Consider the following 24,098-nt stretch of genomic DNA (forward strand, 5'->3'; position numbering starts at 1 on the left):
CTGTTACGCTCGACCAGTCGCGTCCTCGCAACCTGGCACCCTCTTCCACATCAGTGCTGGTCAACGGCCAGGTGACCTCCTGCCTCATCGACTCCGGGAGCACCGAGAGCTTCGTCCCTTGCTATTCCCTTGCGGTCCATCCCGCCAACCGGCAGATCTCTCTCGCCTCCGGGTCCCACTCTGTCCTGATCCGGGGTTTCTGCCTGGTTAAACTTACTGCACAGGGCATGGAATTCGACTGTTTCCGTCTGTACATTCTCCCCAACCTCTGCGCGTCACTCTTACTAGGCCTGTATTTCCAGTGCAATCCCCAGAGCCTCACCCTCAAATTCGGAGGACCCCTACCTCAAGGTCGAGCCTCCCTCACTCTTTGCCAATCTGACCGCAGACTGCAAGCCCGTCGCCACCAGGAGCAGACGGTACAGCACCCAGGACAAGGCCTTCATCAGGTCCGAAGTCCAGCGGCTGCTTCGGGACGGTATCATTGAGGCCAGCAACAGCCTTGGAGAGCCCAGGTGGTAGTGGTTAAGACCGGGGAGAAGCACAGGATGGTCGTGGACTACAGCCAGACCATCAACCGGTACACGCAGCTCCACGCGTACCCCCTCCCCCGCATTTCTGATATGGTCAATCAGATTGCACAGTACCGGGTCTTCTCTACTATTGACCTGAAATCAGCCTACCACCAGCTCCCCATCCGTAAATCGGACCGTCCCTACACTGCCTTCGAGGCAGACGGTCGTCTGTACCAATTTCTTAGGGTTCCCTTCGGCGTCACGAATGGAGTCTCGGTATTATAACGAGAAATGGACCGAATGGTTGACCGGTACGGACTCCAGGCCACCTTCCCGTACCTCGCCAATGTCACCATCTGCGGCCATGACCAGCAGGACCATGATGCCAACCTTTCTAAATTCCTCCACACCGCATCTCTCCTTAATCTCACGTACAACAAGGAGAAGTGTGTGTTCCGCACAGACCGCTTAGCCATCCTCGGCTACGTAGTCCAAAACGGACTACTGGGGCCCGACCCCAACCGCATGCGCCCCCTCATGGAGCTCCCCCTCCCCCACTGCCCCAAGGCCCTCAAACGCTGCCTTGGGTTCTTTTCTTATTACGCCCAGTGGGTCCCACAATACGCGGACAAGGCCCGCCCACTTATCCAGTCCACACATTTTCCCCTCTCGGCCGAGGCACAACAGGCCTTCGCCCGCATTCGACCTGACATAGCCAGGGCCGGGATGCACGCAGTAGACGAGACACTGCCTATCCAAGTAGAAAGCGATGCTTCAGATGTCGCACTTGCCGCCACGCTGAATCAGGCAGGCAGACCTGTGGCATTCTTTTCACCCTCCAAGCCTCCGAAATTCGGCATTCCTCTGTTGAAAAGGAGTCCCAGGCAACCGTTGAAGCGGTGCGGCACTGGAGGCATTACCTGGCCGGCAGGAGATTCACTCTCCTCACTGACCAACGGTCGGTAGCCTTCATGTTCAACAACACGCAGCGGGGCAAGATCAAGAATGACAAAATCTTGCGGTGGAGAATCGAGCTCTCCACCTTTAACTACGAGATCTTGTATCACCCCGGCAAGCTCAACGAGCCCCCTACGCCCTCTCCCGAGGTACATGTGCCAGCGCACAAGATAACCAGCTCCGTGCCTTGCACGAGAGCCTTTGCCATCCGGTGGTCACTCACTTGTACCATCTAATCAAAGCCTGCAATCTGCCCTACTCCGTCGAGGAAGTACGGACAGTCACCAGAGACTGCCAGATCTGTGCCGAGTGCAAGCCGCACTTCTACCGGCCAGATCGCGCGTGCCTGTTGAAAGTGTCCCGCCCCTTTGAACGCCTCAGCGTGGACTTCAAAGGGCCCCTTCCCTCCACCGACCGCAACACCTACATTCTTAGTGTGGTCGATGAATTTTCTAGGTTCCCCTTCGCCATCCCATGCCCGGATATGACGTCTGCCACCATCATCAAGGCCCTGGATTCCATTTTCGCCCTGTTCGGTTTCCCCGACTACATCCACAGTGACAGGGGATCCTCATTCATGAGCGATGAGCTGCGTCATTTCCTGCTCAGCAGAGGTAACGCCTCCAGCAGGACGACCAGCTACAACCCCCAGGGAAACGGGCAGGTAGAGAGGGAGAACTGGACGGTATGGAGGGCCATTCAGCTGGTCCTACGGTCCAGAAACCTCCCAGCCCCTGCTGGCAGCAGGTCCTCCCTGACGCGTTCCATTCCATTCGGTCGCTACTGTGCACCGCAACTAACAGTACACCCCATGAACGTGTTTTTGCCTTCCCTAGGAAGTCTACATCTGGAGTGTCGCTCCCAACGTGGCTCACAACTCCGGGCCCAGTCCTTCTCCGTAGGCATGTCCTGCACCACAAGGCGGAACCCCTGGTGGACAAAGTACGCCTTCTCCACGCCAACCCTCAGTATGCCTACGTGCAGCGGGTGTGGAGGGGGGGGACTTGGGTTTTAGGATGGAGCTCTGCGGGGATCGGTGGCAGAGGCGGGAGAGGCCGGGGTCAGCAGGAGTCAGCTGACATACAGGAGTGCAATGGGGGGAGTAGGGGGGTCAAGTAATTGCTTGGCCGGGGGAGGGGGGGTTGGGGGGGGGGGGGGGTGCGTACTGGGTTGCTGCTGTATTGACCGAGGGGGAGCTGGAGATGATAGGGAGAGTCGGGGCGAGGAGCCTCCGCCTGGGGGCTGGAAGGAGCGGGATGCGTGTGCACGTGGCTGGCCCAAAAAAGGAGATGGCTAGTCGGCGGGGGGGGTAGTCCCCCGATCTGGCTGATCACGTGGAATGTGAGAGGCCTGAATGGGCCGGTCAAGAGGGCCCGGGTATTTGCGCACTTAAAGGAACTGAAGGCAGACGTAGCCATGCTACAGGAGACGCACCTGAAAGTTGCGGATCAGATCAGGCTGAGGAAGGGATGGGTAGAGCAGGTCTTTCACTCCGGGTTGGACGCGAAGAACAGGGGGGTAGCAATTTTGGTGAGCAAGCGGGTGACTTTCGAGGTGGTGGGCACTGTGGCGGATAAAGGGGGCCAGTATGTGATGATGATTGGTAGGCTGCAGGGGGCCCGGGTGGTGCTGGTGAATGTATATGCCCCAAATTGGAACGATGCAGGGTTCATGAAGCGGATGCTAAGTCAGATCCCGGATTTGGAGGTTGGGAACCTAATTATGGGGGCAGATTTCAACATGGTACTGGACCTGGCAATGGATCGGTCTAGGTCTAGGTCGGGTAAGAGGCCGGCTGCAGCCAAAGTCCTGAGGGGGTTTATAGATCAGATGGGGCGAGTGGATCCGTGGAGGTTTGCTGGGCCAGGGGCGAGGGAGTTCTCCTTCTTTTCCCATGTGCACAAGGCCTACTCACGGATAGACTTTTTCGTGGTGAGAAGGGCACTGATCCCGAGAGTATAGGGGACGGAGTACTCGGCCATCGCGATTTTGGATCATGCCCCACACTGAGTGGAGCTGGAGTTGGGAGAAGAGAGGGGCCAGCGCCCGTTGTGGCGCTTGGACGTGGGATTATTGGCGGATGAGGAGGTCTGTGGGCGGATCTGGGGATGTATATAGAGTTATATGGAGGCCAATGACAATGGGGAGGTCTCGGTGAGTGTGGTCTGGGAGGCACTGAAGGCGGTGGTTAGAGGGTAGCTGATTTCCATCAGGGCTCACAGAGAGAAGAGGGAGAGGAGGGAGAGGGATAGATTGGTAGGAGAGATACTTAGGGTAGATAGGAGATATGCGGAATCCCCCGAGGAGGGGCTGTTGAAGGAGCGCCGGAGACTCCAAACGGAGTTTGACTTGTTGACGACGGGGAAAGCTGAGGCCCAGTGGAGGAAGGTACAAGGAGCAGCGTATGAATATGGGGAGAAGGCGAGTCGGATGCTGGCACATCAGCTGCGGAAGAAGGAAGTGGCTAGGGAAATTGGGGGAATCAGGGACAAGGGAGGGAATACGGTGCGGAGTCCAGTCAGAATAAAGGAGTCTTTAGGGACTTTTATGGGAACTTGTACAAATCAGAGCTCCCGGAGGGTGGGGGAGGGTGGGATGCGGCGTTTCCTGGACCAATTGAGGTTTCCGAGGGTGAAGGAGGAGCAGGTAGAGGGCTTGGGGGCCCCGATTGGGATGGAGGAACTGGTTAAGGAGAGTATGCAGACGGGCAAGGCCCCGGGACCAGATGGGTTCCCGATTGAATTTTATAGGAAATTTTCGGAACTGTTGGCTCCGTTGCTGTTGAGAACTTTTAACGAGGCAAGAGAAAAAGGTAGTCTCCCCCCGACGATGTCGAGAGCTCTGATCTCGCTTATTCTCAAGCAGGACAAAGACCCGCTGCAGTGTGGCTCGTATAGGCCGATTTCACTCCTCAATGTGGATGCCAAGCTATTGGCGAAGGTCCAGGCCACTAGGATTGAGGATTATGTCCCGGGAGTGATACATGAGGATCAGACGGGATTTGTGAAGGGCAGGCAGTTGAATGCAAATGTGCGGAAGCTTCCGAATGTGATTATGATGCCCTCCGAGGGGGGGGATGCAGAGGTGGTGGCGGCTATGGACGCGGAGAAGGCCTTTGACCTGTGGGAGGCGATGGGGAAGCTTGGGTTTGGGGAGGGGTTCATAGGGTGGGTTAAATTGTTATACCAGGCCCCAGTGGCGAGTGTATCAACGAACCGGTTGAGGTCAGAGTACTTCAGACTGTATCGTGGAACGAGGCAGGGGTGCCCCCTGTCCCCCCTGCTGTTTGTCTTGGTGATTGAGCCATTGGCCATGGTGCTGAGGGAATCCAGAAGCTGGAGGGGTTTGGTTCGGGGGGGGTGAGGAGCACCGTGTCTCACTATATGCGGATGATTTGCTTTTATATATTACAGACCCAGTGGAGGGGGTGGGGCAGGTTATGCAGACCCTCAGGGAGTTTGGAGACTTCTCGGGTATAAGCTTAATGTTGGGAAGAGCGAGCTCTTTGTGGTGCATGCGAGGGGCCAGGAAAAGAGGTTGGATGAGCTGCCGCTCAAGATGGTGGAGAGGAGTTTTTGGTATTTGGGTATTTAGGTGGCCAAGAGTTGGGGGGTCTTGAATAGGCTCAATTTGGCGTGGCTGGTGGACCAGATGGAGGAGGACTTTAAGAGGTGGGACATGCTACCGCTCTCCCTAGCGGGTAGCGTGCAGTCTGTCAAGATGACGGTCCTCCCTAGGTTTTTGTTCGTGTTTCAGTGCCTGCCCATCCTCATCCCTAAGGCCTTTTTCAAGCGAGTGAGCAAGAGCATTATGGGATTTGTGTGGGCCAATAAGACCCCGAGGGTTAAAAGACTGTTCTTAGAGAGCAGTCCGGGGTGGGGGGGGGGGGAAATCTGTGTAGCTACTACTGGGCAGCAAACGTGTCGATGATTCAGAAGTGGATGATGGAGGGAGAGGGGGCGACATGGAAAAGACTAGAGGGGGCGTCTTGTGTAGGTACCGGGGGCACTGGTGACGGCACCATTGCCGCTTCCACCGACGCGGTATAACACAAGCCTGGTGGTGACGGCGACGCTGAGGATTTGGGGGCAATGGAGGCGGCACAGGGGGGAGGCGGGGGCCTCAGTCTGGTCCCCGATATGGAATAACCATAGATTTGCCTCGGGCAGAATAGATGGTGGGTTCCGAAGCTGGCACCGGGCGGGAATTAGAAGGCTGGGGGATCTATTCACTGACGGGACTTTTGCCAGCTTAAAGGCGCTGGAGGAGAAATTTGGGTTACCCCCGGGAAATGCCTTCAGGCACATGCAGGTTCGGGCGTTTGTTAGGAAGCAGGTCGGAGAATTTCTGTTGCTGCCTGCCCGAAGGATACAGGACAGGGTGATCTCGGGCGTGTGGGTCGGAGAGGGTAAGATCTTGGAGAGATACCAGGAGCTGCAGGAGGCGGAGGAAGCCTCGGTGGAGGAGCTGAATGGCAAGTAGGAAGAGGAGCTGGGTGAGGAGCTGGATGAGGGCCTGTGAGCTGATGCCCTGGGCAGGGTCAATTCCTCCTCACCTTGCGCCAGGCTCAGCCTGATCCAGTTTAAAGTGGTACACAGGGTGCATATGACAGGGGCGAGGATGAGTACGTTTTTTGGGGTGGAGGACAGATGTGTGAGGTGTTCGGGGAGCCCAGCAAACCACGCCCATATTTTCTGGGCATGCCCGGCGCCTCCGGAGTTTTGGAAGGGCTTTGCAAAGGTCATGTCCAAGGTCCTGGACACTCGGGTAAAACCGAGTTGGGGGATAGCATTATTTGGGGTATCGGAGGATCCGGGAGTGCAGGAGTCGAAAGAGGCCGGAGTTCTGGCCTTTGCCTCCTTCGTAGCTTGGAGAAGGCTCTTGTTATTGTGGAGGGACACAAAGCCCCTAAGTGTAGAGGCTTGGATCAATGACATGGCGGGGTTTCTCAGGTTGGAGAAGATAACGTTTGCAGGGGTTCTCCGGGCGGTGGCAACCTTTCCTTGACTTTCTCGCGGAACGTTAGGTGGAGGTCAACAGCAGCAGCAACCCAGAGGGGGGGGGGGGCCTGATTTATTTTCCTTTTTTTTTGAAAGGGGCGCTTGCCCTATTTTGTTTTGGGTTGGGTGTTAATTTGTTAAACTGTTTATCGTTTACAGGGTTAAGTTGTTTTGTTCGGTTGGCATGTTGCCCTTTTCTCTTTGTATTACTTTCCTTTCTGGAGTGTTCTGTAAAACCTTTTGAAAAACTTTGAATAAACACATTTTAAAAAATAAAAGAGAATGATGAGAAGAGTGACATCCTGACAGAATGGAAGTGATAATTCATCCTCTTGTAATATTAGATGGCAGCCTTATTCTGCAGGGCATTGGCACCCATGACTGCTGCAACCGACTCCCATGTTGGGTTTGTCACCTTGCTGGTTAGTTTTCTTCCTCAGCACGGGTACAGCACATCACAGCATCAAGCAGTCTCACCAGGGAGGCATCCAAAAACTTGGGGTGATTTTCTTGGCAGCCATCACTGTCCAGCGACTTGCAAAGTGTGGCTGGTGTGCGTTGGGCAGTCTTTAAATATGGCAACTTGATGATTGCAGCGTTGATGTGATGGCGGTGCAGATGAATCAGAGGCTGCCCCACCAGTGATACAGCAGGGAACCCTTAGCAGAAAATCATTGACCAACAAGTGCTGCACTCTACGGCAAGAAATGCTGCCATTGCCATCGGTGAGCTCAACGCTACTTTTCCCATCCGCAGTTGAAAGTGGGTTGTGTGACTGGTGATGATTAGAGGCTTGAACCTTGGGGTAGAGAACATGCAATTTCCTAGCAGCTAGAACCACATCTGACAATGCATCATATCCGCCTCTATTTAGGCAATCCATTGGGGGGACCTTGTATGTAACAAGACAATATACAACTAACCTGGCACGAAGCCACCACAATAAACCAGTGGTATTATAAGAGTTGCGTGTGCTTTACAAGTCCCATACTGCCTAAAATAAACTTATACATTAACAAATAGGATATAAAAGTGTACAGGTAACTGAATGCCTGTGTGCTTTATCATTATGACGTTTATGAGGATTTTATAACTCAGTTTATTTTAGGTATAACATCAGCTCATAAATTAAACAATTTTAAAATTTACTAGTGCCCGCTTGATATGCCTATTGAAAATGTTAAGTTACAGCGCAAACTGGACAACTTGGGAGTTAAATTGATCTATGCTGGTACTGCAAGATGGGAGTGATAAACGAAAGTGGACACATTTATTTGGTTCTACGCTGTTTTATGCTATTGGCATTGATCAATTCACCCCCATTAAATTTGCACATCTTCAATTGAAAAAAGAACACATCATTAATTAATTGAATTTGTAACCATGAGTTACGTGAAACATGGTTTAGTCAATAATTGAAGAAAATCCAATAACTCACAAATGGCAGTGGTAAAATTTCCTCTGCACTGTGCGTGATCAAAATCCTAAGTTTTCTCTGTAGTTTTAAGTAAGTTATGTTTGTGGTGAGTTATAAGATGATTTGTGACTGAACAACATGCATAATTAGAATACTCGATGAAACAGTATTAATGTGGAAGTGCTTTCTTGGACTATGGTACAACATAAAAGGAACTATACACTGTAGATTAAATTATTTTTTGGAGAAGTTAACTGCACAGTAACAGGCCATTTGGCCCAATAAGAATGCGTGTGTTTATGCCACACACAAACCTCTTCCTTCCTACTTCATTTCACATGATCAACATATCCTTCCATTCTTTCACTCCCATGTACTTACCTAGTGTCCAATTAAATGCATCTACATCATTTTCTTCAAGCACTCTGTTATGGTAAGTTTCATAATCTCCCCACCATCTGAGTTAAGAACTTTCTCCTGAATTCCCAAGTGATTTAGTATTGACTACCTTGTATGCATAGCTGCTAAGTTTGCTTGAAAAAATGCAACGGATGATTCTGACTGCCTTCCAAAAATAGTCACACAAGAAATGTTGGAAAAATTAAACCACTTCTAGCTTCTTGGTAACTATTGTACTATTCTCCCCTGACCACACACGGGACTCACACAAAACCTCCACTTCCGCCCCCAATGGTTAACTCGACACATTACTCCCCACTACCCCACTTCCGGGTATCCTTCCATTGGACTCCACCCAGGACTTCACCCTCACCTCCACTACCCCCAGAGGCTCCTGCTACTCCGTAACCCCCATAAGATATCCTTACCACCCCAATACTGCTCTCTGATCCACAGTGGGAATGCACCCCTCACTCCGCCCACTAACCCTCACCTGACCTGATCTCCCCTCCACAGGCCTGACCAGCCGCCCCTCCCTGACCCCCACAAATCTTATCCACCTATCTTATAAACTTACCTTCTCCCTGGCTTGTCAAAGTGGTTGGAACTTTAAACTTAACTGATTTTCTGCAGTTTAAAAAGAATTGTTGATGATATATGGGCATCATTGACTAGGCCAGCATTTATTGCCCATTCCTAATTGTCCTTGAGAAGATGGTGGGGAGCGGCCTTCTTGAACCACTTGCAGTCCATGTGGTGTAGGTGCACCCCAGCGCTGTGAAGGAGGCAGTTCCTGCATTTTGACCCAGCGACAGTGAGGAATAATTATATATTTCCAGATCAGTGTGGCTTGGAGGGAATTTGCAGATGGTGGTTCTCACATACATCTGCTGTCTTTGTCCTTCTAGATTGTAGCGGTTGTGGCTAGAGAGCCTCGCTGAGTCCCTGCAGTGCATCTTGTAGATGGTACTCACTGCTGCCATTGGTGGAAGGAATGAATGCTTGTGGATGTGGTGCCAACCAAATGGGCTGCTTGGCCCTGGATGTTGTTGAGCTTTTGAGTGTTGTCGGAGCCGCATGCATCCAGGCAAGTGGAGAGTATTCCATTACTCTCCTGACTTGTGCATTGTAGATGGTGGACATGCTTGGCGAAGTCGGTAGGTGAGTTATTTGCTGTTGGATTCCTAGCATCTGACTTACTCTTGTAGCCACAGTATTTACAAGGATAGTCCAGTTCCATTTCTGGTCAATAGTAACCCCCTGGATGTTGGTGGTGGGTGATTCAATTATGGTAAAGTCACTGGATGACAAGGGGCAATGGTTAGGTTTGCTCTTGTTGGAGATGGTCATTGCACTAATGTGGCAGAAATGTTACTTGCCACTTGTCAGCCCAAGCCTGAATATTGTCCAGGTATTGCTGCATTCGGTCATGGATTGCTTCAGTGTCTGCAGAGTCGCCAATGGTGGTGAATATTGCGCAATCCTCAACGAACATCCCCATTCCTGACCTTATGATGGAGGTAATGTCATTAATGAATCAGCTGAAAGTATTTGGGCCTAGGTCACTATCCTGAGGAACCCCTATCGTGATGTCCCAGGACTAAGATAATTGACCTCCAATAACCACAATCATCTTCCTTTAGGTTAGGTATGACTCAGATCAGTGGAGAGTTTCCCCTCTATTTCCCATTGACTACAGTTTTACTAGGGCTGCTTTATGCAAAAATTGGTCAAATGCTGCCCTGATGTCAAGGCCCTTTGCCTCACCACTGGAGTTCAGCTCTTTGGGCCATAATTGGAGTAAGGCTGCAATGAGATCTGGAACTGAGTGGTCTGGCTGAACCTAAACTGAACATCATTGAGCAGTTTATTGCTGAGTAAGTGCCACAGGATAGCACTTTCAATGTCATCTTTTTTTACTTTGTGGATGATTGAGATAAGAATGCTGGGGAGGTAAGAAGTAGGGTTTGCTTTGCCCTGCTTTTTGAAGACTGGATATACTTGGGCAATTTCCCATATTACCTATACTAGAACAGCTTGGCTAGTGGTATGGCTATTGCAAGGATTCTTCAGTTAATCCCTGACTGTTCTTTGTTTTTCCTTTTAATTTCTGTTATTCTGCCATTTCAATTTTTGTACCTGGACAATTAATGGGACCTATGTTTTGAGATGCACTTCCCCTTTAATAAAAAAAAAAGGAATCCAGCAGGTTGAGCTGTTTAGTCTGACATCGATGATGACTCATTTTGTTGGACTTAGCTGTCGGCCAATCAGCTGTTTACTTTGCCAGGCTCTTAGCTGATAGTCTATGCTGATTGGTGCTGACCGTTCTGGAATTTTCTGCCACGGGAAGGCAAGTTTCATCTGGCTCTCAGTTTCTTTTTGAACTCAAACCTGAAAAAGGTTCTTTAGAGTTTCTCTCCCCCGAGAGGGTAAATCTCTCTCAGGCATCCAATTGGAGATTCTGTTTTCTCTTCAGTAAAGCTGGATCACATTCTAGTAAGTCTGGAAACCAAGTAGGAGTACAGTCCAGGATGAGAACTGAGTTTGAGGGTAGACAAAGAAAATCTTAAAGTGATCCAGCCAAGCCACCAGCTGCAGGTCAGGTCAGTTGTTTAAAACCCCTTTAAATCTCTGGTGTGGGTAAACCTGCCCTTATCTCAGACAAGCTGTTGGTCATTCTGATGGAGTTGGAAACAAATAAGAATTACACAGGCCTGAGGCTGTTCTTGTGAGTGAAGGTCCAGGTTAATAAAAATGAAAGTGACTCCCCAGAGGAAACACTACACCTGAGAGTTCTGACTGAATAATACCACCAGAAGATCCTTGTCAGCAATCCAACTGATGGTTTGAACACTCTGCATCCTGGGAAGACAGCCAGCAGAATAACTTCAATATCAGCAACAAGGACACTCATCACTCTTTTTCCATTTTAATCCCTATCATTTTGCCCTTTTCCCTTCCTCCATGTGTCTCTGCTTTGTCTGTGTTTGGGTAGAGGGTTGGACGCTAAAAGGAGGGGGAGTAGTAGATTAGCTGGCCGCTATTTCGTTACATTTATTGCATGTCTTATCTCTATTTTTGTGATAAATAAACAGATGTTGTGTTTCAGTTACAAATCTGGTGCCTGTAAGTCATTGGAGCAGTCAAGAGCTAAATATCTCAGAAACATTATACAAATTATTGGTTAATTCACTTGTGTTGAAACTCCGGGATCTGTGAGGCTGGAATCGATCGTGCACTAACCCAGAGTGCTGGAACACTAGTTTTGGACCTTTTCAGTATCACAGCTGGAATGCCGTATGGCAAATATTTTATTTTTGCTAAATGTTTAGGGGAATTCAACATTCAGATTTAGTCCTTGCACCTGATTTTTGTTGCTGGGATTGGATCTGAATAGAGAAAAAGATGGCACTGATGTTGTATATGATGATGCATTGCCTCCATTCCCTACCCATCCACTTTTTGCAAGAACGGGAGAAGCACCACCGAGTGGGAAAGTGAAATTGTTCACATGGTTAATTGGGGGCATCTGGGAAATGTAGCAGCTCCTTAACAGCTCCCTTCTAAGGTCTCAAATTTTTCAGACTGTCAGGCGGCCATTGGGAGCGATGTAAAGCTGAACACCTGCCTGGCTAGTATTAAAGCTGGAACAGAGAAACCATCTTAGGCATGTAGCCTCAGTAAAATACATAACTGCCTCCTGAGAGCATGTTGGAGGGCTATCCTTGGCACTGCCTCCGTTGAACCGTTGTGTGTTCAAGATAGATTGTGTTCAGGGATTGAAAATATTTACTCCCTTCACCACTGTTGCTCTGTGGTTATCTTGTCTACGTCTACAAAATGCACTGCAGCAACTTGTCAAGGTTTCTTTGATAGCAATTGCCAAACCTTCAGCTTTTTTACCCCCTGGAAGGGCAAGGGCAACAGAACAGGGAACAGTACCATCTTCAAATTCTTTTCAATTGGCCACGCACCATTCTGGCTTGGAATTATATCGTCGATCCTTTATTGCCACTGGAGTAACATCCTGGAATTGAATGTTTTTGTTTTAATTCATTTTTCTGGGATGTTGAACTATTCATAGCTAAAATAACAGAATACATAGAACATAGAACATAGAACAGTACAGCACAGAACAGGCCCTTCGGCCCTCGATGTTGCGCCGAGCAATGATCACCCTACTCAAACCCACGTATCCACCCTATACCCGTAACCCAACAACCCCCCCTTAACCTTACATTTTAGGACACCACGGGCAATTTAGCATGGCCAATCCACCTAACCCGCACATCTTTGGACTGTGGGAGGAAACCGGAGCACCCGGAGGAAATCCACCCACACATGGGGAGGACGTGCAGACTCCGCACAGACAGTGACCCAGCCGGGAATCGAACCTGGGACCCTGGAGCTGTGAAGCATTTATGCGAACCACCATGCTACCGTGCTGCCCCAAGCCAGACAAACTCCTAACTGAACTGATCAGATCACACTGTTGAGGACTGTGACCTTTTCCAGTCATCAAGGCATGGTAGAGAGCTTCAAAAGTATTTTAGAGGCAGTTTTGAAGGTTTCTCTTCAGTCACAGAAATCTCAGTTACATGCAAAGTCTGTAAAAGATTGTGCACTTCGCCTTTGAAGAACAGGGGGAATACAACATTGCATAAATATGGAAAAATGTAATTCTAAAACAAAGGTAAAACTAACATGACAAAACATCCAAGCCCCCATCCCCATTCACAGGAGACTCCCCTCCTGCATCAACCCACGGGCCCAACTCTCATCCTCAACCCTCCTGATCTGACCACCACAATCTGGCTGGAAACCCTTCCAACCCGACCCTCCGATCCAGAAGTAATTTGATGCTGGTAAGTGGGTACAGAGTGGCAATTCAATGCTGATTGCCACTCCGAGGAAGGTACAGACCAATCAGTGTTCATGTGACTGGTACCTAGGGAACCTATGTGTAACTGAATAATCAGGATGTTAATATTGACATATATGTTGAGTACAAGACTCAGATAGACCAGTGTTCATAGACTAGGCCCCTAGGGAGCGCCATGTATGTCGTACCTTATGTACTGCTGATTGCATTTTCCCACAGTAATGCTATCATATCAATGCTTACTACATACTATTATTTAACTTGTGGCCACATAGTGTCAAGAGATGTTTTTTATGTGTTTCCCTTCAATGCATCTGAGCTATTCTATCTATCTTTAGTTCAGTATTTTGTTTATATGACAAACCATAAATATCAATCATGGCCTTCATTTTCTTACCTTCTCATAGTTCATCTTACAGCTACTTCTATTCATACAGCTGTATTCCCATCCTATGTCCAATCTATCTATCCTATGCCCAATGCACCTTTCATCTCTCCCACAAACTGTCACTGAGCAGTGCCTGCTATACACCGGGGCTAACCTCATCAAATTTGCACCCACTGCAGAATTAGTTCTACTTTATACATAATTTATTTTATTGTTTGGTATTTTTCCATATAAAGGATGATGAAACTGTCAGCATTCGCTGTCAATTCTCTGAAATTGTCAGTAATATCTGGAGTCCGCATAGGCACAATTAAATTCAGAAGTTGCTGTCAGTAATTCCATGCTGCTTCCGTGTTCCCCCAGTCAGCAATTAGAAATAAAGCACCAAACGTATTCTTTTACATCATTAGTTGTACCCTTGAATGACCCGTGAAAAAGGAGGGCACAGTGGTGCAGTGGTTAGCACTGTTGCCTCATGGCGCCGAGGACCCAAGTTCGATCCTGGCCCCAGGTCATCGTCCGTGTGGAGTTTGCACATTCTCCCCATGTCCTTGTGGATCTCACCCCACAACTCAAAGATGTGCAGAGTAGGTAGATTGGCCACGCTAAAAATTGCCCCTTAATTGGAAATAATCTTTTAAAAAAAGAAACCCTTGAAATAGTTACACCTTGTTAATGAGGTACACTGGGCTTTTTGATGGTATACTAAGTTCATAATTATTGCTAAGCATAAGTGGCCCTAAAGGAGTAATTTTAAATTCGCGGAATGCCAAATTTCTACATTATGAAATTCTACATATTTTTAAAACAATAAACATGTTTGAAGTTTGTTTATGTTTTAGCTTCTATCTTAATCCCATATGTACACATCCTAATCCCTTATTTTGCTATCTTCAAAATTTAAAAGTAAAACTGAAGGGATTCAGCGTTTTTTTGTCACAGGCTCACTGCCTGTGAGAATCCTTCAATATGATTGGCTGCTTACTCTGCTTGATGACATTATTTCTGCCGGATGACTGAAGATCATTTTGGCTTGGTGCTGGTCAGTGGGTACAATTTAATGCTGATTGCCACTCCGAGGAAGGTACAGCAAGTCAGGGTACATGAGACTGGTGCTGAGGAAATTATGTGCAATTGAAAGATTCAAACTGACATCAGGAGAGGAAACATCCAAGTCACAGAGATTGCTAAATCTTTGTGGGCAGCTTTCTTTGAGGCCAGTGGTGAGAGGTGAAATCCAAAGCAATATGTTTCACATGATGAAATGCTTATTAGGGTTGTTCTACCTGGTATACCCATTGTGGGGGCTTGAGACATTATCGGGTAGACATTGATAAGGAAGGAAAAAGTGCTTATTGGTAACTAACAAGGGTAATTTATATACAGGCACAGAGTCTCTATGCCCGTGTTCATACTCTGGCTCCTGTATTTACTCTGACCAGAACTCCTCTCTCCGGACCCCAAGTTTTTCCTCATTGGTTGGGGTTCACGTACTCCCACATGATAGGTCCCAAGCCAGTCACATGGACCATGAGGGAATGCCCCTTAAAGGTGCCGTGCTACCACATTCCTCCCCCCTGAAGTCTCTCAATTACAGGTAAGCTATATACAATAACTATATGCAATATAAGGCTGAGGAAACAAAAGGGTAGAAAGGCCAAAAGAGTCCATCACAGCATTAACCAATCGGGGGATTTCCTGGGTCTCGGGAACTGCCTTAATTCCCTCACTGGCTCCTCCAACTCAGAGATAACAACATTGTCATTCTTGGCAGAATGTCCTTGAGAGTCAACCAACCCGGCATGGTATTCCCTTCTGTGGCTTATTCCTGGATCATCAATTGGCTTCCCCAAGACTCCTGGATCCCTTTTGCTCCAGATCCACCACTGCAGCACTTGCGCAGCCTGCCAGCTCCAACTGTTGCGACATTGGAGTTGTCGTATCCCGGCTTCTCATGTGATCAATGTATTTCCGTACTGTCCTGCTGCTCAAATCCACCACATATGAGACCAGGCCTGACTTGGACACAATTCGGCCTGATAACCATAGTGGGCCTAAGAAAAGGTTTCTAATGAGGACCAGGTCACCCACTTAGAATGATTGCGAAATGTGCTGTTTCCTCTGGTAGGCCTGCTGTTCCTCCACCCTCCCCGCCAAATTCTGGGAAACCAAGTCCAACTGGGTCCGGAGACGATAGCCCATAAGTAATGCTGTTGGTGTGATGCTCATAGTGGCATAGAGAGTTGTATTATAAGACAAAAGAAAATTGGTCAACCGCAGACGTAGTGGTCTCCTGGACGGCATCTTCACAGCAGCCTTAAACATTTGCACAGCCCTCTCTGCTGACCTGTGGAGGCAGGGTGATAGGGGGCTGTCCTGGTATGTCGAATGCCATTCATTCTGAAAAGGTACTGACAGTCCTCATCAGTGAAGAGAATGCCATTGTCAGGCACTATTACTTCAGGGAGGCCATGAGTAACAAATACTACAAGGCCTCTACTATGGCCACCGAGGTCATTCTTCCCATCTCTTGAACCTCCAATCACTTTGAATGGGCATCAACCAAAATGAGGAACATTTTGCCCAAAAAAGGACCAGAAAGGTCTATATGAACCCTCATCCATGGGCAACCAGACCACTTGCAAGGGTAGATATTGGCTATAGGGGACAGTGTCTGCTGTGTCCGGCAAGGATCACAGTGGCGCACCATGTGTTCAACGTCCTTATCTATTCCAGGCCACCAAATATAGCTATGTGCGAGCATTTTCATCTTTGTCTGGCCCTATGGGAACTATGCAATTCTTGCAACAAGGTCTCTCGGGCCGGGAGTGGTACTACCACTCACGATCCCCAGAGTATGACTTCATCCTCACAACTGAGTTTGTCCTTACGAGTAAGGTAAGGTCTTAATGGGTCAGATTTATCATGGTACCACCCGATTAGGATCATGCATTTCACTTTGGATAGAACTGGGTACCATTGTGTCCAATTCTTTATGTGGCTGTACAAAACTGATAGAGTTCAATGCCAAGAAAATCTCTTGATATACCGGAGGGGTGCCAGGTTCTTTAGAAGTGGGAGCCGACTCAACGCATCTGCATTTGTAATCTGTGTACCTGGCCTATGCTGAAAGATATAGTCATAGGCCACCAGCAACAAGGCCCATTGTTATATTCTGGCAGAGGCGATTGGTGATATCGTCTTATCTTCAAGACGAAGCCCAGCAGAGGCTGGTGGTCCGTTATTATTGTGAAACATCGATGGTAAACATACAGGTGACATTTCTTGACACCATAGGTTACGATAATGCCTTCCTTTTCAATTTACGGTTAACATCAGAAAGTGGGGCGGCACGGTGGCACAGTGGTTAGCATTGCTGCCTACGGTGCTGAGGACCCGGGTTCGAATCCTGGCCCTGGGTCACTGTCTGTGAGGAGTTTGCACAATCTCCCCGTGCCTGCGTGGGTTTCACCCCCACAACCCAAAGATGTGCAGGTTAGGTGGATTGGCCACATTAAATTGCCCCTTAATTGGATATTCTAAATTTTTTTTTAAAAAGAAGAAAAAAAACATCAGGAAGTGTTCATGAGGCAAAGGCAATTGGCCTCTCTGAGTCATACTCCATTGTATGGGATAGAATTTCCCCAATACCATACACTGAAGTGTTGCAGGTCAGAATGACGTGGTTCCTCGGGTTAAAGTGGACCAATAGGCTCAATTATTGTACGACCTGCTTAATGTCTTGGAAGGCTTGTCCTATGGTTCCTTCCAATGCTAACTCTGTTTTTTCTTCAGAGCAGGTGTAGTGATGCCAATGCTATTGCACAGTTGGGAATAAAATGGCCGTAATAGTTTACCATCCCTAAGAAAGACTTTTATTCTGCCACGCATTTAGGTGCCAGGGCTTCTCTTATGGCTCTCACCTTGTTTTCCAGGTGTGTGCAGGCCTTTTGAGTCTTCTTTGAACCATAGGTAAGTGACCTCACCAGCTTAGAAAGTGCACTTCTGACGTTTCAGTCGGATTCATATATCTCAGAATTTTCTCAGCATCTCTCCTAAGCTTACCAGGTGCTCCTCAAGTGCAGGAGATCCTCCATTGTGTGTTGAAATATCGCACAGGCCGAGGAGATGCCAATGGGTAATCTGGTGTATTGAAACAGGCCTTTATGCGTTAATTGTCGCAAACATCCGGGAATCTTCATCCAGTTCTAGTTGCAAGTACACATGACTGAGGTGGAGTATGGTGTATGTGAAGCCCCTGCCTCAATTTGTGGAAATGGGTATTTATCTACTTGGGTTGCCTGGTTGATATTCGGTCCAACTCCTTCTGGAACATATCTTTGTATATAAGACTTCAGGAAAAATGCTGAGATTTAAAAAATTTCCAACCAGTTCAACTTGATTTGGCACAACCAATCCCTCCCCATAAGACTTGGACATGTCCCTCGACATTGATCTTGCAATGTTTGGCCATTTGCCTGAGTCTGGAAAAGAAGATGGAGATTGAACCTCCTGGGTCCCTTGCCGTCGAGTTCAACTTGATTCGCTGTATGATCGTGGGTCTGGGGTTGAAATGCTCCATGACCAGCTTCACCAACTGGTCAAGTGACATTATCTCAGGAGCCCCCGGGATGTCAAATTTCTTATAAGGTTGAAGATTGTTGATCTACAAACTGTTGATATTTCTGTTTATCTCCCCCCCGTTATTTCATTTGTTGTGAATAATTAATAGAGCTGTTCAATATACTGACTCCAGTCTTCGGCCTCCTGGTTGAATGTGTCTAACTTCCCAATTGTGGGCATTTTCCACCTATTGTTCTCTGGTATTGTCGATGCTTTCTGACTCTGCGTTTATCTTGGTGGCTTCACCCTTTCCCCCCGGGCTTGCGTTCAATCCGGTTTATACTCGTCAACAATGTGGTGGCTCGAGGCAATACCAGGTAGACATCAATAAGGATGAACAAAGTGTTTACTGACAACTAACAGCAGTATTTTATATACAGACATAGGGGGCGGGATTATCCGGCCTCGTCCGCCCGGCGACCGGAGAATCACGCCTGAGGTCAGTGGAGTTCTCACCGTGGTGTTCATGCAGTGGGCGAGGTGGAAGCATCCAGCCCAGAGTCTCTATACCGGTAACCAAAAAGAAAATGCTGGAAAATCTCAGGAGGTCTGGCAGCATCTGTAGGGAGATAATAGAGCTAACGTTTCGAGTCCAGATGACCCTTTGTCAAAGCTGTCTTATCAGGTGTTCACCTTCTGGCTGCTGGGTTCATTATCACCAGAACCCCTTTCCCGGACCACACACCTTTTCCTTTCAGGTTCACGCGTTCCCGCATGATAGATCCTGAGTCAGTCACATGGACTGCAAGGGCATTCCCCTTAAAGGGGTCACGCGATCACAACTATGTTTACAAATTCCTCTCTGACCTCCTTCGATTGGCAGCATGGAATCCTTCACAATAGGTTTTCTCCTGGTGCTCCAGCTTCTTCCTACAGTACAAAGGTGTGCAGATTAGGATGAGCCATGCTAAATTGCTGCTTAGTGTCCAAAGCTGTGCAAGTTAGGTGGGGTTATGGAGTTGCGGGGATAGGCTGGGGGAGGGCCTTGGTTCATCTGAACAGAGAGGTAGTATATTGATTTAACATACCATCAGAAAGATAACTCTGACAACAATGCAGCACTCAAAACTATCAGGTCAGAATATGTGTTCAAGTCCTGAATTGAGAAATAAGCCTAGAATCTTTGCTCTTAACTGCATCAGCACTATCCATGATCCAAGCTGACATTTAACATAATGATACAGCATCAGTCATTAACTGGAACAATTCACAATTTCACAGTGACAGGCAATTATAGTGCTGTATGATGGACATTATAATTAGGCAATTAGGAATTATTAAATTAATACGTCAATTATAGAATTATTCTATTAACGATACAACATGACACTAGTAACGCAAAATCCATGAACTATTATACAGGGTTTTTAAACGTTTTCTGCCACATGTTTCTAAAGAGCCCACCGAGAGATAAAGATTGGCACAGTGACACAGTGGTTAGCACTGCTGCCTCGGGTGCCTGTCTGTGTGGAGTTTGTACATTTTCTCTGCGTCTGCGTGGATTTCCTCCAGATGCTCCGGTTTCCTCCCACAGTCCAAAGACATACAGGTTAGGTGGTAAATTGCCCCTTTCTCCATCTTGGTTTCTATTTCATCTGACTGTCACCACTGGGAGGTAATTTTAACTTTTGGCATGTAATACGAAATCATGTTCTCCAACACTAGCCACATCACGAGGCAAGCTGTTTCAGAAAGCGACAATATTGGCATATACCTGATCATTTAGAAAATTGCACAATTTTTGCAAAAATTGCACAGTTTTGCAAAAGTCGGGACAAATCAAATCATAAATAAAAGCAAATTACTGCATATGCTGGAATCTGAAACCAAAAGAGAAAATGCTGGAAAATCTCAACAGGTCTGGCAGCATTTGTAGGGTGAGAAAAGAGCTAATGTTTCGAGTCCAGATGACCCTTTTCTCAAATCAAATCCTGCTTATTACCATCCCATCAGTTTTCTCTCAATCATTAGCAAAATGATGAAAGATGACATTGAAAGAGTTATCATGAAGCACTTACTCATCAATAACCTGCTCAATGATGTTCAGTTTGGGTCCTGCCAGGACAACTCAATTCCAGATTCCATTTCAGCCTTGTTCCAATAATGAGCAGGGCCCTGGAGTGGTCTTGCTGCTCTGGCTGCATTATGGGGCCCTGCACTTCTGGTTGGGAGTCCGCGCATGCGCACGGTGGCGGTTTGCGACGGCCGCCCCATGGAACATGGCGGACCCGGACCACGGAGCGGCACTAAAAATGTAGGCCCCCCCCCTCCCCCGTGATCGGCAGAACCTGTGGATCAGTGCCACCAGATCGCCCCCCTAGCTGTCCATGAGGCCCTCCCCACCCTGGTGAAGGATCCCCCGCCCCCCCCACCAGGGCAGCTGCAGACTGAGTCCACAGCCGCCACCGGCCATTCCTGATAGGCGAAACGTGGTTTGAACCACGTAGTTGGGTACTCGACCAGTTACCCTCGGTGAATCGTGTGGGGGGGAGTGCCTGTCAATGGTTCCCTACCATTACAAAGACTATCTGCGTAGACCGCCCATGCGTGATTCGCGGTAATTCTCCGAGGATTTTGTTATTGACGCCCATTCTCTGCCCCCGTGCCGATCACGATTTCGGCATGGAGGCTTGGAAAATCCAGCCCCTGAACTCCAGTGGTGAGGCAACAGTGATTGCCCTTGACATCAAGGGAGCACTTAACCGAGTTTGGCATCAAGGAACCCGAGCAAAACTGGAGTAAATGAGAATCAGGGGGATTAGTCTCCACTAGTTGGAGTCATTCTTAACCTAAAGGAAGGTGGCTGTGGATGTTGGAGGTCAATCAGTTCAGTCCTGGGACATCGCGTTTGGAGTTCCTCTGGATATTATCCTAGGCCCAAATACCTTCAGCTGCTTCATTAATGACCTTCCCTCCATAATCAGTTCAGAAGTGGACATTTTTGTTGATGATTGCACAATGTCCGGCACCATTTGTGACACCTCATATAATGAAGCCCCGCATGCAACAAAACCTGGACAACATTCACATTGGGCCTGATAACTGGTAGATAACATTCATGTCTCACAATTGCTAGGTAATGACCATTGCCAATAAGATCAAATCTAACTGACCCCCATGACATTCAACGGAATTAATATTGCTGATTCCTGCAGCATCATTATCCTGGGTTACCGTTGACCAGAAAGTTAAATGGACCAGCATTGTAAATATTATAGTTACAAGAACTAACTCTCCTCCTGAAGGCCCATAGCCCATCCATTATTTGCCAAGCACAGTCAGGAGTGTGATGGGATACTCTGCACGGCCTGGATGAATGCAGATTCAATAACATTGACTTAATAGAGGCATACAAAACGATCAGAGGGTTAGATAGGGTGGACAGCGAGAGCCTTCTCCCGCGGATGGAGGTGGCTAGCACGAGGGGACATAGCCTTAAATTGAGGGGTAATAGATATAGGACAGAGGTCAGAGGTGGGTTTTTTACGCAAAGAGTGGTGAGGCCGTGGAATGCCCTACCTGCAACAGTAGTGAACTCGCCAACATTAAGGGCATTTAAAAGTTTATTGGATAAGCATATGGATGATAAGGGCATAGTGTAGGTTAGATGGCCTTTAGTCTTTTTCCATGTCGGTGCAACATCGAGGGCCGAAGGGCCTGTACTGCGCTGTATCGTTCTATGTTCTATGTTCTATGTTCTATGTGTGGCCTCACTAACACCTTATACAATTGCAGCATAACCTGCCTAGTCTTAACCTCCATCCCTCTAGCAATGAAGGACAAAATTCCATTTGCCTTCGGAGTCACCTGTTGCAACTGTAAACCAACTTTTTGTGACTCATGCACTAGCACACCCAGGTCTCTCTGCACAGCAGCATGTTTTTTAGTATTTTATCATTTAAATAATAATCCCTTTGCTGTTATTCCTACCAAAATTGATAACCTCACATTTGTCAACATTGTATTCCATCTGCCAGACCCTAGCCCATTCACTATGCCTATCCAAATCCCTCTGCAGACTTCCAGTATCCTCTGCACTTTTCACTTTACCACTCATCTTAGTGTCATCTGCAGACTTGGACACATTGCACTTGGTCCCCAACTCCAAATCATCTTTGTAAATTGTGAACAATTGTGGGCCCAACACTGATCCCTGAGGGACACCACTAACTACTGATTGCCAACCAGAGAAACACCCATTAATCCCCACTCTTTGCTTTCTATTAACTAACCAATCATCTATCCATGCTACTACTTTACCCTCAATGCCATGCATCTTTATCTTATGCAGCAACCTTTTGTGTGGCACCTTGTCAAAGGCTTTCTGGAAAACCAGATATACCACATTCATTGGCTCCCCATTATCTACCGCACTGGTAATGTCTTCAAAAAATTCCACTAAATTAGTTAGGCACGACCTGCCCTTTATGAACCCATGCTGCGTCTGCCCAATGGGACAATTTCCATTCAGATGCCTCGCTATTTCTTCCTTGATGATAGATTCTAGCATCTTCCCTACTACCGAAGTTAAGCTCACTGGCCTATAATTACCCGCTTTCTGCCTCCCTCCTTTTTTAAACAGTGGTGTCACGTTTGCCAATTTCCAATCCGCTGGGACCACGCCAGAGTCTAGTGAATTTTGGTAAATCATCACTAGTGCATCTGCAATTTCCCTAGCCATCTCTTTTAGCATTCTGGGATGCATTCCATCAGGGCCAAGAGACTTGTCTACCTTTAGCCCCATTAACTTGCCCATCAATACCTCCTTAGTGATAGCAATCATCTCAATGTCCTCACCTATCATAGCCTCATTTCTATCAGTCACTGTCATGTTATTTGTGTCTTCCACTGTGAAGACCGACCCAAAAAACCTGTTCAGTTCTTCAGCCATTTCCTCATCTCCCATTATTAAATATCCCTTCTCATCCTCTAAAGGACCAATATTTACCTTAGCCACTCTTTTTTGTTTCATATATTTGTAAGAAACTTTTACTATCTGTTTTTATATTCTGAGCAAGTTTACTCTCATAATCTATCTTACTCTTCCTTATAGCTTTTTTAGTAGCTTTCTGTTGCCCCCTAAAGTGTTCCCAGTTTTCTAGTCTCCCACTAATCTTTGCCACTTTGTAGGCTTTTTCCTTCAATTTGATACTCTCCCTCATTTCCTTAGATATCCACGGTCGATTTTCCCTCTTTCTAACATCCTTCCTTTTTGTTGGTATAAACCTTTGCTGAGCACTGTGAAAATCGCTTGGAAGGTTCTCCACTGTTCTTCAACTGTTTCAACATAAAGTCTTTGCTCCCAGTCTACCTTAGCTAACTCTTCTCTCATCCCAAAAAGATGTGAGGGTTAGGTGGATTGGCCATGCTAAATTGCCCGTAGTGTCCTAAAAAGTAAGGTTAAGGGGGAGGGGGGGTTGTTGGGTTACGGGTATAGGATGGATACGTGGGTTTGAGTAGGGTGATTATTGCTCGGCACAACATCGAGGGCCGAAGGGCCTGTTCTGTGCTGTGCTGTTCTATGTTCTATGTTCTAACATTCAAGAAGCTCAACACCATTCGGGACTATGTTATTTGATCAGCACCCATTTGCTACCTTAAACTTCACTCCCTGCAGAGTGGCATCAGCGTGTACCATGTGTCGCATGCATTGGAGCAGCTCATCAACTTTATCGAGGGAGGAGATTGCAGAGGCTCTGACCCTATTTTTTAATTTTTCTCTGGCCACTGGGGAAGTGCCAGAGAACTGGAATTATTGCTTAGCTTTTAAAGTTGCAGGAAAAAATGCCAGAAAGTCTGGTTCTTCACGTCTGCTGTTGTTTACTTTTTGATCAAGCATCATAAAGAATTGCTCTCAACTTAAAAAAAAAACCTAGAACTTTATCAGTGACCACAAAATAGAGCAAGTTTTATA

Source organism: Scyliorhinus canicula, chromosome 5, assembly GCF_902713615.1.
Source record: "Scyliorhinus canicula chromosome 5, sScyCan1.1, whole genome shotgun sequence".
In the NCBI taxonomy this organism is placed as follows: Eukaryota; Metazoa; Chordata; class Chondrichthyes; order Carcharhiniformes; family Scyliorhinidae; genus Scyliorhinus; species Scyliorhinus canicula.